Here is a 14074-nt window from a genome sequence, read left to right as displayed (position 1 = left end):
CAGCCGGGCGTTGGTGGCGCATGCCTTTAAATCCCAGCACTCAGGAGGCAGAGGCAGGTGGATCTCTGAGTTCGAGACCAGCCTGGTCTACAAAGAGCTAGTTCCAGGACAGCCTCCAAAGCCACAGAGAAACCCTGTCTCGAAAAAAACAAAGACAAACAAACAAACAACAACAAAAACTCATGATCTTTGCAACTAATCTGAACCCTATTGTGCAGGAAAAAAAGAAACCCCTCATTTTCTTTCTATTTTTTTTTTTTTTCAAGACAGTGTTTCTTTCTCTGTGTAACAAATGCCCTAGCTGTCCTGACACCATCGCCCGAGTCATTTTCTTTTCTTTAAAGAGAAATAAATTATCAAGGAAAACACTTTGTTGATTAAGAAAATAGTATTGGTATAAGAGAAAGCAAAAAACATAATTAACTATGTAACCTGACTGTAAAGTAGAAGTTAAACTTTAAAGAGTTTATGTATCTTTAAACAAACAACCCCCTTTTCTTTCCCTTCCTACCAAAACCCAGATTATTGTTTTCACTTAGTTCTTTTTTTTTTCTCCTCCTCTCTGAGAACAGGGTCTCTCTATGTAGCCCAGACTGTCTTAGAACTCACTGTGTAGACCATCGTGGCCTTGAACTCAGAGGTGTGCCTGTCTTCCAAGCACTGGAATTAAAGGCGTGTGCCACTACAACAGGCCTTCATTTAGTTCTTTTGCCTTTGAGCATGTATCTTGCTTTTTTTCTTCTCTGCTATCTGATCAGTTGTTTCCAGGGAACAATTAAAGTCAGCAGTGCTGAAATAGACTTTATTTATTCTATACTCAATATATTTTTTTTTCAGTCTCCTCTCCCTCACTTTTGTCTCTGCCTGTCTTCTCTCCTACTTCCCTCTTCTTCCACCCTACAGCACCCCACCCCACCCCACCCCACCCCTTCCATTACTATACTAGAGACTGAACTCAGGGACTTGTGCATGGCAGATAGCCACTCTCCCACTGAACTGTATACTCTTAGCTCAAGGTATTTTTTTTTTTTTTTTACAAAGTCCCCTAAGATTATTAAGGGTGTAGGGGCCGAGTCTTCCTATATAGGATCATAGCTGGCATCCTCATAATAAGACATATAAAAGTGTAGCTGACTTCTGCAGTCATCATTTTAAGTGCCAACGAGCTTTCAGAATGACTGGGGTGTATTGATTTTAGCAAACCTGGGGGTCTTTGTATTTAGTAAAGACCTAGGTGAAATCAATGAGACCTATTTCTGCTTTTCCCTGCTCTCTCAGTAATGGCATTTCTTGGTCCAAGGTTTGGAATGGGACCCTCTGTTGGATAAGGTAAGTCAAATTGTCTGTTTGGCTAGCTTCTTGATAGAGTGTTGGTAGTAGGGAAGGGGTCAGAACAGTCGTGACCTCCTGGTTGGTTGTGTGTCTGATTGGGAAGAAGAGGTTCGTTTTTTGTGATCTGACTTAGGAAAGAGGATCCTAGTTTCCATGACTTGCTCTGGGAAAGAGACAACCGGCAGGAGGGAGGAAAATGTCAGGTGGCTCTGGGTTTTGAGGTTATCCGCTGCCCTTCAATTTAAAGTGGTCACCATGCCAAAGCACCACATTTTGTGGTATCATTTTATGAGCCCCCAATGGTTATTTGAGACATTTGAAAGTACATACAGTGAGGAAGGCTGACATAGAACCTGACCCAAAGGCCTGTCAGCTGTGATAGCTGTCAACTATGACTACTGTTAGCTGAGTTCTGGCTTACTCTGCCAGTCTGTTTATTATCACCACCCTCCTAGCCCTGGGTGCTGGTGGCTCACTGTCTGTGAGGAGGCCTGCAGTGCTTTTCTTCTTTCCAGGAGAGCTGATGTGTGCCCCACCTTTCCCTTGTTGAGACGCCTGGGGCAGAGAGGCTTGGTGAGACAGAGGACTTGGTAGTCGCCTTGAAGTGTTATGGTAGGAGGAATGAGCAGCAATTTGGAGTACTGTCATGTTGCTGCTAGCCGTAGGGTGTGGAGGATGAAGGCTGGGTTGTAGAACCAGACTGTTGGCACTGCTGCACACTTTTTGGAGGCTTCCAGATTGTGGCATACTGGCTCTTTGGGTGGGGTTACTAAATAGTCACTGGGACTCGTTTTTTTCTGTCTCCATGGTGTGAAGGAAAAGGTTACTTGACACATAGTGCCTAGTACATCCAAAGACTTTCCAGTCCCAAGTAAGAGCAGCATTGGGTAGGCTTGATGACAGGGGTTGGTCCTTTCTACTTGTCTTTTTAAAAAACAAACAAACAAAAACAAAAAAACCCCAAAAAACAAAAACAAAATTTTTAAAACAAAACAACAACAACAAAAAAACCAGGAGTCCTCAGAAGTAAACAGGCCTGTTGCTTAGGAAATGTGTTTGCCTGAGGCTAACTGTGGTGCAAGCAAGGAGCTGGAGCAGGCTCTGGGCCAACCAGGCCTCTCCATGACATGCTGTGCCTAGTCTTTTCCTTCTGGGGTCTTTGGCATTCATTCTGCATGTGGATAGATGAGAGTTGTGTGAATTCCTGTGAATAGCCTTTGTGGTGGGGAAATTCTGGATTTACTGTTCAGTGGTGCTAGGCCCACTGGACTAGTCACAGAGCCACTTCCAGGGTAGAGATGCTGATCTTCCCCAAGACTGACCACTAGGAAGATGGCAGGCACTTATGGACAGTGTGTCCAGCAGAAGGTACATTTGGAAACCCATTGACTATTTCAGAAACTCTTTCATTAGACATATAAAAGCTATAATAAAAAAGCTTTATAAAAGTTTATTTAGAAAAACAAATCCATCTAGAGCCCAGAAAGGGGAAGTAAATGCCCTCCTTAGTAGGAAAGCCCAGGCTGTGATTACTCTCTGCCCTCTGAAGCCCTTGGAAAGAGTTTGGAATAGCTTGGTCTCAGGTTTTCTCCTCTGGTGGTCACTGATGTGGAAACATGATTTTGTTGTACCTTATGGTGACTGACTACAGTAGCTTGATGACCTGTCATCCTGTGAACCTTAGCCACAGGTCTTTTTGCTATCTAGGGGCTTTCCCTAAGGGGGTGTCTGAGATGGGGATGGCTTTGTATCCAGATAAGCCCTTGGTAGCAGCCCCTCCCCATCTGCTCAAAGGAAGGATAAGCTGGTTGTCCTTGTTGTCCTGTCTGCTCCCTGTGTGTTGTGTCTACTGAGCTCTTGGAGAGGTAGGCAGTGTCTGTTTGGTCTGCATCCTCCAGTTTTGTGCCCAGGCCTGATAAGGGATATGTACCAAGTAAGACCTGGTACATGAATGGCTAAACCTGATGTTACCTTGTGATGGGGCACAGATCTACTTAGGATACACACTGAGGAGAGTTTGTTCATGGGTCTACAGAGGGAAGACTTAGACTGTAGTGGACTGCCAGGAAACCACTGAATGTGGAGCTGAAGGGGAGCTTGGAGGGGAGCCTCACCAAGGGAAGAGGGACAGACAGGCCAAGGAAAGCCTGGATTTCTTGCCATGGCTAGTCATTGTTGGTGCCTAGATTGCTCTTCACAGCAGGGTGCAGAGATAACAGTAGGGTCTGGGCTGGAGTCTAGGTTTGTTCGGTAAAGGTTTTGATGTGGCTCTGACATTTCTTTTTTCAATAATAAAAAAAAAATGGAGTCAAATGGTGATGATGCCTGACTTTAGTCCCAGCACTCAGGAGGCAGAGGCAGGTGGGTCTGTCTCCAGAGCGAGTTCCAGGACAGCCCAGGGCTACACAGGGAAACCCTGTCTCAAAAACAAACAAAAAAGATAGGGCTTTTAATTTTTTTTAAATTTATTTGATGTACATTGATTAATTTTTTTAATTAATTTATTTGATGTACATTGACTGATGTTTTGCTGCATGTGTGTCTGTGTGAGGGTGTCAGAGCCCCTGGAACTGGGGTTACAGACGGCTGTAAGCTGTCATGTGGGTGCTGGAGGGTACCTGGGTCCTCTGGAAGAACAGCCAATGCTCTGAACCACTGAGCCATCTTTCCAGCCCCCCCCCCTTTTTTTTTTATAAATGAAATGCTCAGTTCTAAACTGAAAAGTTATTAAAATACATCAGGAGGCTGGTGAGGTGGCTGAGTGGGTAAAAGCACTTGTAAGTTGTCCTCTGACTTCTACATATGCACTGTGGCCTGTGTGCCTGCCAAATAAGTAAATAAATGTCATTTAAAAAAAAAAGATATACTTTAGAAAGTATTTTCTTTCACTCCTGGTCACCTGTGTTCTGCCTGCTATTTTCCTTGGTAACTACTTGGTGGTGTAGTATCCTTCCAGTGATGTCCATGTAAATATAACATGCTTTTGTGGGTTCTCTCTTCCTCATTCTTTTTTCTTGTTTGGAGACAGGATATCACTGAGTAGCCCTTGTGGCTGACTCGTCTCATAGAGATAGGCATGCCTCTCTGCCTCCTGTGAGATGGCATTAAAGATGTGTGCCACTAAGCCCAGCTCTTTCTCCCTTCTTATTAAATAAAGATAGCATATTGTTTATAAACCTCAACAACATTCTCACTTTCCCCCCTCTCACTCCCCACACCCATTGTATTTTTGGGACAGGGTCTCATATGTAGCCTTGGATAGCCTGGAGATGAGATAGGAGCAAGGGCTTGCGTAGTGTCCATGCTCTAATGCTCTCACGCTCTCACGCTCTCAGTCGTGTGCTCATGTCTTCAGGGAGGCTAGAGGTCAGCACCTGGTGTCTTTCCCTCACTTTCTACCTTATTTATTCAATTACTATTGATTGTATCTGTGGAGGACAGAAGACAACTTGGGAGTTTAACTCAGAAAATCAAGCCTGGTGGCAGGCATCTTTACCTACTGAGGCATTTGACAGATGGCCCAGTTTTTCTCCAGACTGTCCACATTGCCTTCCCACCAGCAGTGTGGCTGTTCATTTTCCCCACAGCCTTGCCAGCCTCAGGTGTAATCACATATTTAGATTCCTGACAAGTGTAAACAGTATTCCAATATAGTTTTAAATTGCATTTTTCTGAAATTGAGCTGATAATACTATTACATGTTGAAGGACTGTCTGTATATGTACTTTTAATTTTTAAAGATTTATTTTTTTCTTTTTGTTCTTTTTGGAGACAGTCTCTCTATGTAGCTCTGGCTGTCCTGGAACTCACTACATAGACCAGACTGGCTCAAACTCACAAAGATCTGTTTGCCCCTGTTTCCTAAGTATAGGAACTGAAGGAGTGAGCCACTATGCCTGCCTAAGATTTATTTTTTTAATTGTGTATATGTATGTGTGTCTGTGGCGTCCGAAAGAGGCCATTGGACATTGAAGTTCCTTGGAGCTGGAATTAAATGTGGTTGTGGATAACCCGATGTGGGTATAGAGAATTGAATCTGGGTCCTCTAGAAAAAAAGCCCATAAGTGTTCTTACTGCTGAGCCATCTCTTTAGTCCTTTGGATTTCTGATCCTAGCACTTCTACTATACCCAGTTTTATGCTTCATGCATGCTAGGTGCAGACTACCAATTAAGCCATACCTCTAGCCATTCAGTTTCTCTACTTGTGGATCGTAGGCTGGTTGTGTTAGGAGTTACAGATTTTTGTCAGTACTGGACTGGAGTTGAAGACTGGTGATCCTGTACTTGGCTCATTAGTAAGAGCACAGAGCCTCACCCAGCTCAGTGGCTCCTTTTAGTTGATGAAGTACTGGGAGCTACTTGAGTCAGTTCTGGGCACATAGTGTTTAGCACTCATCCAGGTAGTAGTAGACACTGACCTAAGTGCATGTAAACGGCAGGAGCTGTGGCTTTGCTGTAGATAGACTCTTGAGGCCTTGGGCTCGCACTCTCTTGGGGGGCGTATGAAGATGCTTCTGGACAGCTCAGTTCTCATGGCCCTGTTCTTCCCCAGCATGGCTCAAGAATGAGAGGAAGCTGGAGTGAGAGAGGCTGATGTGCAGCCATCCACATTTTGAGGACAAGTCAACCTTTTTTTGTTGGCCTCATTGCTGGAGTTTCTAAAGCAGAGTTTGTTTGTTCTGGGCACAGGAAGAAGCCACTGGGCGTGTAGTGTAGATCTGTGTAACTTGCAGTTGTCAGTGCTGGAAATGTACCCCTAGATTATTATTTGTCCAAACAAATTGGGACAATGGCAGTGTAAACACCGAATAGAAACATTTGGCCAATGGATATAAAACCAAAAGGAAAACAACAACTTTCATTTCCTTTTGGTACTTTGTTTTGACATTTGGCAGCATACTTCTAATCTTTTAAGAATCAAAAAAAATTATGGTATGCAAACTTCTGTTTGTTTATGCTTGTTAAATTTAGTGTGAAATAGACTAAAAAATTCTGTTCCATGTTAGCCTGCTCTGTTTTGCATTTCTTCTGGAGGGGGTGTGGCCAAGGGACAGAAGAGGCCAATCATAATCCTTCAGGGTGCTGGGGATCCCTATAGCTGAAGCAGGTGCTGTAAGTCTTCCCTCCCCCATAGCTTCCAAGTCCCCTAATCTTCCTGGTGGTGACTAGTGGTGGATAGACCGTAATCTTGGTTTGTTTTAAAGCTGTAAATACCCATATACCATGGTAGGCTTTTTTGTTTTGTTTTTGAGACAGGATCTGTGTGTCTTAGGCTAGACTGGCCTGGAGTTCTCTATATAGAGCAGCCTGACCTCACATGCATGACAGTACTACATAAGCCTCCTGAGTGATGGGATTATAGATGTGCACAGACACCCAGTTTTTTGTTTTTGAGAGGCATTGCCTTGTACTCAGGTTAGGCTTTTAATGGGCCTTGCTTCGGAGGTTTGGTGAGGCTCATAGGAGGGAGGATGGGAAGGGTGTGAATAGGTAGGCTGGATTCGTTGTCTTGTGTCATTCTTGTAGCAGATGTATGCCAGGCACTTTGTTAGGCCTGGTTTGTACCAGTGTGGAGACTGTCCTCTAATACTCTCAGTTTTGGAGTTGCAGGAGGAAAGAGGGAGGATGCAGACAGTGCTGGAAGTCTGGGGAAGTTCCTGGGCCTCTCAATCTTCTCAGGCCTGGAAGAGCAGGGCAGCAGATGGTCGATTCCAGGCAGGGAATCCCTGGCAGTGTTGGGCTGTCAGGGAGGGATAGTGAATGGCTGCAGTTTTGCTGTGCACTGTTCTTGGGGATCCTTAGTAGAAGGCAGGTTCCATCCATATCTTGCTGTGTGTAACATAAAGTGTGTCCCTTTGCACTTGCATCCTGGTGCCTTACTCTCTCTTAGTCCTCCCTTGTTCCTCCCAGGTGAATATGCTGGCCCCAGGGTCCTTTCTCGCCTCTCCCAGTGCCAGCTACCACTTGCTACCTCTGTTTTCAGGCCTGCCATTGCTAGCAAGTCTGATGTGAAGACTAACCTTCTGCTTCCTCTGAAGCCTGTCCATCTGTATTTGCTGTTAGGGGCCTTGGGCCTTACTGCGTATGGTTATCTGGTTATCAGGAGGCTTTCCTCACCATTTTGATAGCTTCCCTGCCTTTTCTCACTTCTTGACCCATCCAGCTCTTATTGTGGTGGTCAAGTGGTGGTGTCCTGTCTTCATCTTCCCCACTTGGCCTCTGTTTACACTCCCTGATGAAAATTTCAGAAATACCATTCTGACTAAACCAAGCAAGCCCAGCTTTATTACCTTTGTCTTTGGCAGTATTTCCTAAAATACTTTTTATTGTTGGGCAGTTCAGTGGTAGTTTCAATAGTTCTTTATCTTAAAAATGCACTGGTACTTTGATGGTTCCTCAGAGGTAAATGGTAAACATGGGGACCCAGCCATTCTACCCTTTAGAATATATTCGGAAGGGAGAAAACATAGATGTTCATAGCAGCATTTTTCTTTCTTTCTTTCTTTCTTTTTTTTTTCATAGCAGCATTTTTCATAGTGGCCCCAAATGTTGATCATCTGATGAATAGATAAACAAAATGTTGTACATCCATGCAACGGCAAATCATTTAGCCATAAAATAGAATGGTCCACTTATCAATGAATACAAGGTGTAGCCAGAGATAAGTTTATAATGGTAGTTTATTAGGGGAAAATACTCAAGCAAGGACGGACCCAGAAATACTTACCAGTCTGCTCAGCCTAGCGAGAGCCTCTCCCTTGCTCTTAAACCTCTGTTACATACCTGTAACCAGGGTTACTCCCTACATTGACTGATGCAGCATGGGTGAGTATTTATTGAATGAGGTCTCTGTAGCCCTGGCTGTCCTGGAACTTGTGGTATAGACCAGACTGGCCTTGAACTCACAGTGATCCTTCTGCCTCTGTCTCCCAAGTGCTGAGATTAAAGGTGTGTGCCACCACACCTGACTACATGAGTCTTGAAAATAGGATGCTAAGTGAAAAATAACAGACATAAAAGGCCATATATTGTCTGATTCCATTTATATATATGAAACAAAGGACCAGAATAAGCAAATCCATAGTGACAGGAAATAGAATTGTAGTTGCTAGGAATTCTAGAGGGGGCAGTGAGGGCAATGACTAATAATGAATGCAGGAGATTTGAGGAAGATGCAAATGATCTGAAATTAGATTGTGTTCCTTGCACAAAATTGTGAATAATCTAGAAACAAAACTGAATTGTGTGTGAGTTATATCTCAATAAAAACACCACCTTTCCATACCATAGTTAGGGATAACTGATTTCACATATGTTGTTACTCAAAATGGGCATCTGAATTTAAAAGCAAGTTATTTAATAAAGAAAACCACAGCTGGAGAAGATTGCCTGGTAATTAAGAGTACTTGTTGTAGAGAACCTGGCTTCAGTTCCTAGCTTTCACATGGTGGCTCAGAACTGTCTGTAACTTTAGTTTCAGATTACCCGATGCCTCTGGCCCCTGAGAGCAACACATATGTGTGTGGTTCATGTATGTACATGTAGGCAAACACTGCTACATATAAAAAAAACTTGTTAAAAAAATTCCTCAAAAAAAAAAAAACCTCAAATATTAAGCAGTATTGAGTTTTCATTTGGAAGAGGGACCAGTGCTGGCTAAGACTGCTTTGTTAGCCATTGGCATTGTTAGGGGAGGAAATGGGCAAGTGTCCTTTAAGGTAAATAGTAGGCTAGTGAGCCAGCACTAGTTAGCCTGCTTGATGGGGCCCTGGTATGCTAGCTTGCTGGCTGGCCAGGCTGCTTTCTCCACCACTGTCTCTAAGCCTTGCCAAAGCTCTCTTCTCCTTCCATGAGACAGTGGCTCAGTCTCCTTTCTCTTGGGCAGGACCACAAGGGGGGTACTTGAAGCCCTGCCTGCTTGTCTGCTCACCAGCTATCTGGAGTACCTACTTGAGTCTGTTGTCTTGTGTGAGGTGCTGTCCTTAACCCAGAAAAAGGCATGTCTTACGTGCTCTAAAATCCCTTGTATTTAGTGGCCTTGCCTCCTACTGTAGAAGGTGTCTGTCATCTACTGTCAGCTGAACTGTCAATATATCTATGTCATGACATCATGTTGTAAAATGGGATGGCAAAAATAGTTTAAAATACAGTGCAAAATCACTTGTATCTTAGGAATGAACAGTTCTGGAAACATGCCCCTATAAATGTTCAGCATAGATGTGCCTTGAGACACACTGTATAGCGCTGTGCTGATAGTGGTGATCTGGAAGTGCTCCAAGTGCTCCAGGTATCATCCACAGACAGAAGTGGAGAGAGAGAGAGAGAGAGAGAGAGAGAGAGAGAGAGAGAGAGAGAGAGTGTTAGGCTCACAAATTACTTGCTTGAAGGATATACCATGTATGGAGTGACAGGGATGAAGCTTAGACACAAACAAGTGGTTGTTTAGGCTTTCCATGTGAGGTATAGTTGTTATTATAATAAAGCAAGGGACTAGTCACATTCATGGTGGGGACTGCTTACATATAGTCCCAGCTACTGAGGAATCTAGCTTGAGCACAGGCATTTGAGATTAGCCTGGGTGACATAGTACAAACTCTCCACTTTCCCCCAGTAGCGTTTCTCTGTGTAGCTCTGGCTGTCTTGGGATTCACTCTGTAGACCAGGCTGTCCTCGAACTCACACAGATTAAAGGCCACCACCGCTGGGTTCTTTTTTTTTTTTTTTTTTTTTTTTTTTTTTTAGTATGTTTGTCAAGATAGTTAAGTTAGTAAAGGCTGCACGACAAGTAGATAATCTAGAAGCCATGTAATGGTATAAGGGGAGAATCAATTCCAAAAAGTTGTTCTTTGACCTCCTTGTGTGTTTTGCATGTGTGCCCATATACTCACACATACAAATAATAAAGTAGATAAACAGCAAGGGATTGAAGACCCAGACCCCAAGCTGTTACTTCAAAGTGGAGAAGTGGGTAGAGAAGCAGGTCTTCCTTCGATCTGTTCTTTAGGCCTTGAGCGCCATGGTACCCCAGGCTCACTTGCTTTGTGTTGCACATCTGGTTTGCCCACAAGCTCTTGTTTGTACCTAGCATACCTAATAGAACATTATGTAACCAGAAAAGCAGCAAGAAGATAAGAGTGCTTGTTCTCTCCTTTCTTGGGGCTACCAGTGCTGATATTTGACAGTAAGAAAGAGAGACCATGTATGGTGTCACAAACCTTTAATTCTGGCACTTAGGAGGCAGAGGCAGAGATTTCTTCAGTTTGAGGTCAGTCTGTTCTAAAAGTAAGACCCTGTTTGCAGAAGAATAAATAAAAAGAAGGGCTGATGAGATGGTTGAACAAGTAAAATGCACTTGTAGCCAACTCTGACAATCTGAAATCTTGGAACATACTTTGTAGAAGTAGAGAGAACTGACTCTTAAAAGGTGTCCTCTGACCTAGACACAGACACACACTGCATGTGTGCATGCACTCAACTCATGCATGCCAGTCAGTGCTGAACAGTAATAATTGGGTACCAGAAAGGGAAGTTTACATTCTGGTATCTGGAAGCTTCCTGTTTCCCTGTGATGTTTAGATGATAAAGACAACTTCACAGGAGCCATGTGGACTTCTCAGGCCCTCACAGTCCAGGTGGGTGCTTTAGCAGAAGATAATCACAACAGCCAAAGAGAATCATTTCCTAAGAATGTAAGTTTGGGAAAACAAATTATTTTAAAAACATGATCTCAGTAGATAGCCTAGGTAGTGTCAAACTGAAGATGATACTGGGCTTGACAAAAATTCTTGATTGTTTTTAGAGCCTGTGTGGTGGTCTGAGACCCCACTGTGTTGTAGTCTGACCTGATCGGCTTCAGGGGAAGGCATTCTCTGAAGAGGGTCAGAGCTTTTCCAGGACTGGCTATACTGGATGGATCTGGGAATTCCAGGTCCTGATCCTGGCTAGGCAGGAAACAGTTGCTCACCAGCCACAGCCTCCAAACACCCAAACAAGACTGTTTTTCCTAGGCCTGAAGTTCAGATTCAGCCAGGAGAAATTAGTTCTTATGACTCTGAGTAGTGGATTTGTCTAAAGCCACAAATAATAAAAACATGAGACCAGAAAGCCAGGCATGGTGGGAGGCAGAGGCAGGTGTGGATCTCTGAGTTTGAGGCCAGCCTGGTCTACAGAATGAGTTCTAGGACAACCAGGGCTATACAGAGAAATGTTGTCTTAGGAGAGAGAGAGGGGAGGGGGGAGGAAGGGATGGAGGGATGGAGGGCTGGAGAGACGGAGAGACAAGACCAGAAACCTGAGGTTGGAGATCATGCTGGTGCTGCTAGTGCTGGCAATGTAGTTTGGGGCTAATTATTTACCCTTTCTAGAACTCTTCCAGTTTTGTTGACTGCAGTCAGAACAAGGAGAATGCGCCATACCAGGTCTGGGTGGAGGTATCTCCAGGCTGCCTCCCTCTGCCTTTTTGGGGGGAGAAATTTCAATGTTGCCTCCTGCCAAGTGTCTTCAGGACCTGTGAACACCTCCTTGTACCCTGCATGTGTCTCTGGGCCAGCGGATACCTGTCATTTGCTAGCCTCTTTCAGCAGCAGCTGGTATTGCTTTTGTTAACCAGAGAAGCTAGAAATTCACTGTCCTTGGGCCACATATCAAGATGTATAGTCCGTTGTGGGAGGAAGAACTGTCTGGCTGAGCCTGTACATTGCCAGACAGACCAGCTAGCAGGACCACCAAGTATACGCTAGGAGGGTACAGCGTGACCCCAGGTTCAGACCCTGGGCTCAGGGTTATAGCAGGTGTTTGTTTTGTAGTGAGTACATACTCAACAGATGGCGTTACTGTCTCTAAGCAGTTTATCTTTGGGCAGTGCAGCAGTTCAGAGGGGCCAGATTGATTGAGCCGAGGGAGAAGCAAGAGTCTTCAGAATGAAGACATCTAGACTTTCTTTTGGCTTCTGTGTTGTTTACTTACTGAGATTGAGGCACCAGGTGCTGTACTAGGCACTGAGAGACAGTGTTGAGATTGGTGGGGTTCTGTTGTAACAGTATAGAGGGAGGGTATGGGTTCAGCAGTCTGGGAACAAGAAAATGTCAAGAGATGCTGGGCATGGTGGTACATGCATTGAGACAGGCGGTTCTCTGAGTTCGAGGCCAACCTGGTTTACAAATCAAGTTTCAGAACATCCAGGGTTACAGAGAAACCCTGCCTCAAAGCCAATAAATAAATAAACAAAAATAAATAAAGCCCTTTGAGTTTTGAGAGGACTCTATTCGACTAACATCTAAATGACAAAGAGCCCAGTGGTAACTGAGAAGGATGAAGATGGTTGGGGAAGCAGCTGATGGGTAGGGCTCTAAGCAGGAGCCTGTCTGGCAGGGAGGTTTCTCTGGATGACAGTTTATTGTTTGAGGAAAATGCTGGGAGAAGAGGGAGTGTTAAACACAGTGGCACTGGAAGAGCTACCTTCAGACCTGACCATTCTCCATAACATTTATTTTTGAATGGTTTCTTTAGGTCATTTAAACTTGGTGAGGAGAGCCCAGACTCTGTCTCTCTGTCTCACTCTAGTGCTGCTGAAGTGTGGCACATAGCCAGCTGCAGGCACGGAATGCCAGCCACCAATGCCAGCAGTCTGTGTAAGTAACTCCCTTGGCACCCACAGGAATCCATCCCCTCCTCATAGCATTGTGCGCAGTGGCCAAGCTGACCCCAAGAAGTGCGCGCTAGTTTCAGGGCAGCAGAGAGGCAAACACTCATTTTCCTCAGTTGGGCAGGCACCCACCATCAGCTACCTTTGGGAAAGTGTGAAATCACTGTAGGGCCAGAAGCCTAGAGGCTGTGGCTTGTGGCTGAGAGCTCTACTTTTTACCCATTTTGCTTCCTTGCTCTGGCTCCTCAGGAGATGCCAATAGCTAAAAACTAGCACCACCCAGTCACCAGCCAGGTCTAAATTAAGCACAAAATCATGGGAACTTGAGATTTTCCCAGGCTGCTCTGCATTTCCTCAAGCATCTTTGGGACAATTGTGGAAGTATGAGTAGTGGTCATCTACAGCCTGCCCCTAGGTGGAGAGGCCTGTTCAAGTGTGTATGATATGGATGTTTATCCCTCCTGGCTATTGCCAGGGTCAGTCATAGCATGCTACAAATGCAGAGTCTGATCACATTCTTAGAGGAATGAGGTGATCCCATCCTGCCTCCCTATCCATCCCTCCTCCCCCCACAGGACTTTTCTGTGTAGCCTTGCCTGTCTTGGAATCTACTGGCTAGACTAGGCTGGCCTGGACAAATGAGGTTTTGAGGGCTTCTCTTTGTACTCGCAGAAGGCAGAAGTCTTACCTTTGTCCCACAGGGAGCCTATGGGCTGACAGAAAAGATCATTGCCTAGCCAGAGGTTTGGCAGAGAGCATCTGGTCTAATGCCATTGTTTTAGACTCAAGAACTATTGGTCCTTGACCTTGGAGCTGCTGGGCCAGAACAGCCTTCAACCTTAGTGTCTTGTTCCCTGGTTCTCCACCATGCCACTGGCATGCCTTTTCACATGGCTCTAACAATACTGCCCAGGATTGGGTATTTGCAAAACTACTCTTGAATCTGGGGAGGTGTGTAGGCACAAGATAAGAGAGAACTTGTTTCTTGTCGAGGTGTGTGTATGGGGCCATTTTGTACAGGGGTCAGGGTGTTTTATCCTTGACTCCAGTGGGAGGCACAGCTCATCATATTCTCATCCTCTGCTGGATCAACAGCA

General features: G+C 44.7%; 1 protein-coding gene across 5 annotated transcripts in view; it reads left to right on the top strand.

The window, feature by feature from the left end:
• The window catches only part of Epn2 (epsin 2), a 70183-nt gene that overhangs the window by 16776 nt on the left and 39333 nt on the right, over window positions 1-14074 (top strand). The window contains exon 2 of one of the 5 annotated variants that reach the window (XM_035447700.1): window positions 12842-12963. The exons of the other annotated variants lie outside the window; for them this stretch is intronic. The gene's annotated coding sequence lies outside the window, so the exon portion shown is untranslated. The remainder of the gene's footprint in view (window positions 1-12841; window positions 12964-14074) is intronic. 5 annotated transcript variants of the gene reach the window in all.

This window comes from Cricetulus griseus, chromosome 7 (genome assembly GCF_003668045.3).
Source record: "Cricetulus griseus strain 17A/GY chromosome 7, alternate assembly CriGri-PICRH-1.0, whole genome shotgun sequence".
Lineage (NCBI taxonomy): Eukaryota > Metazoa > Chordata > Mammalia > Rodentia > Cricetidae > Cricetulus > Cricetulus griseus.
The sequence above is the reverse complement of the archived record's forward strand: the minus strand, read 5'-3'. Positions and strand labels throughout refer to the sequence as shown.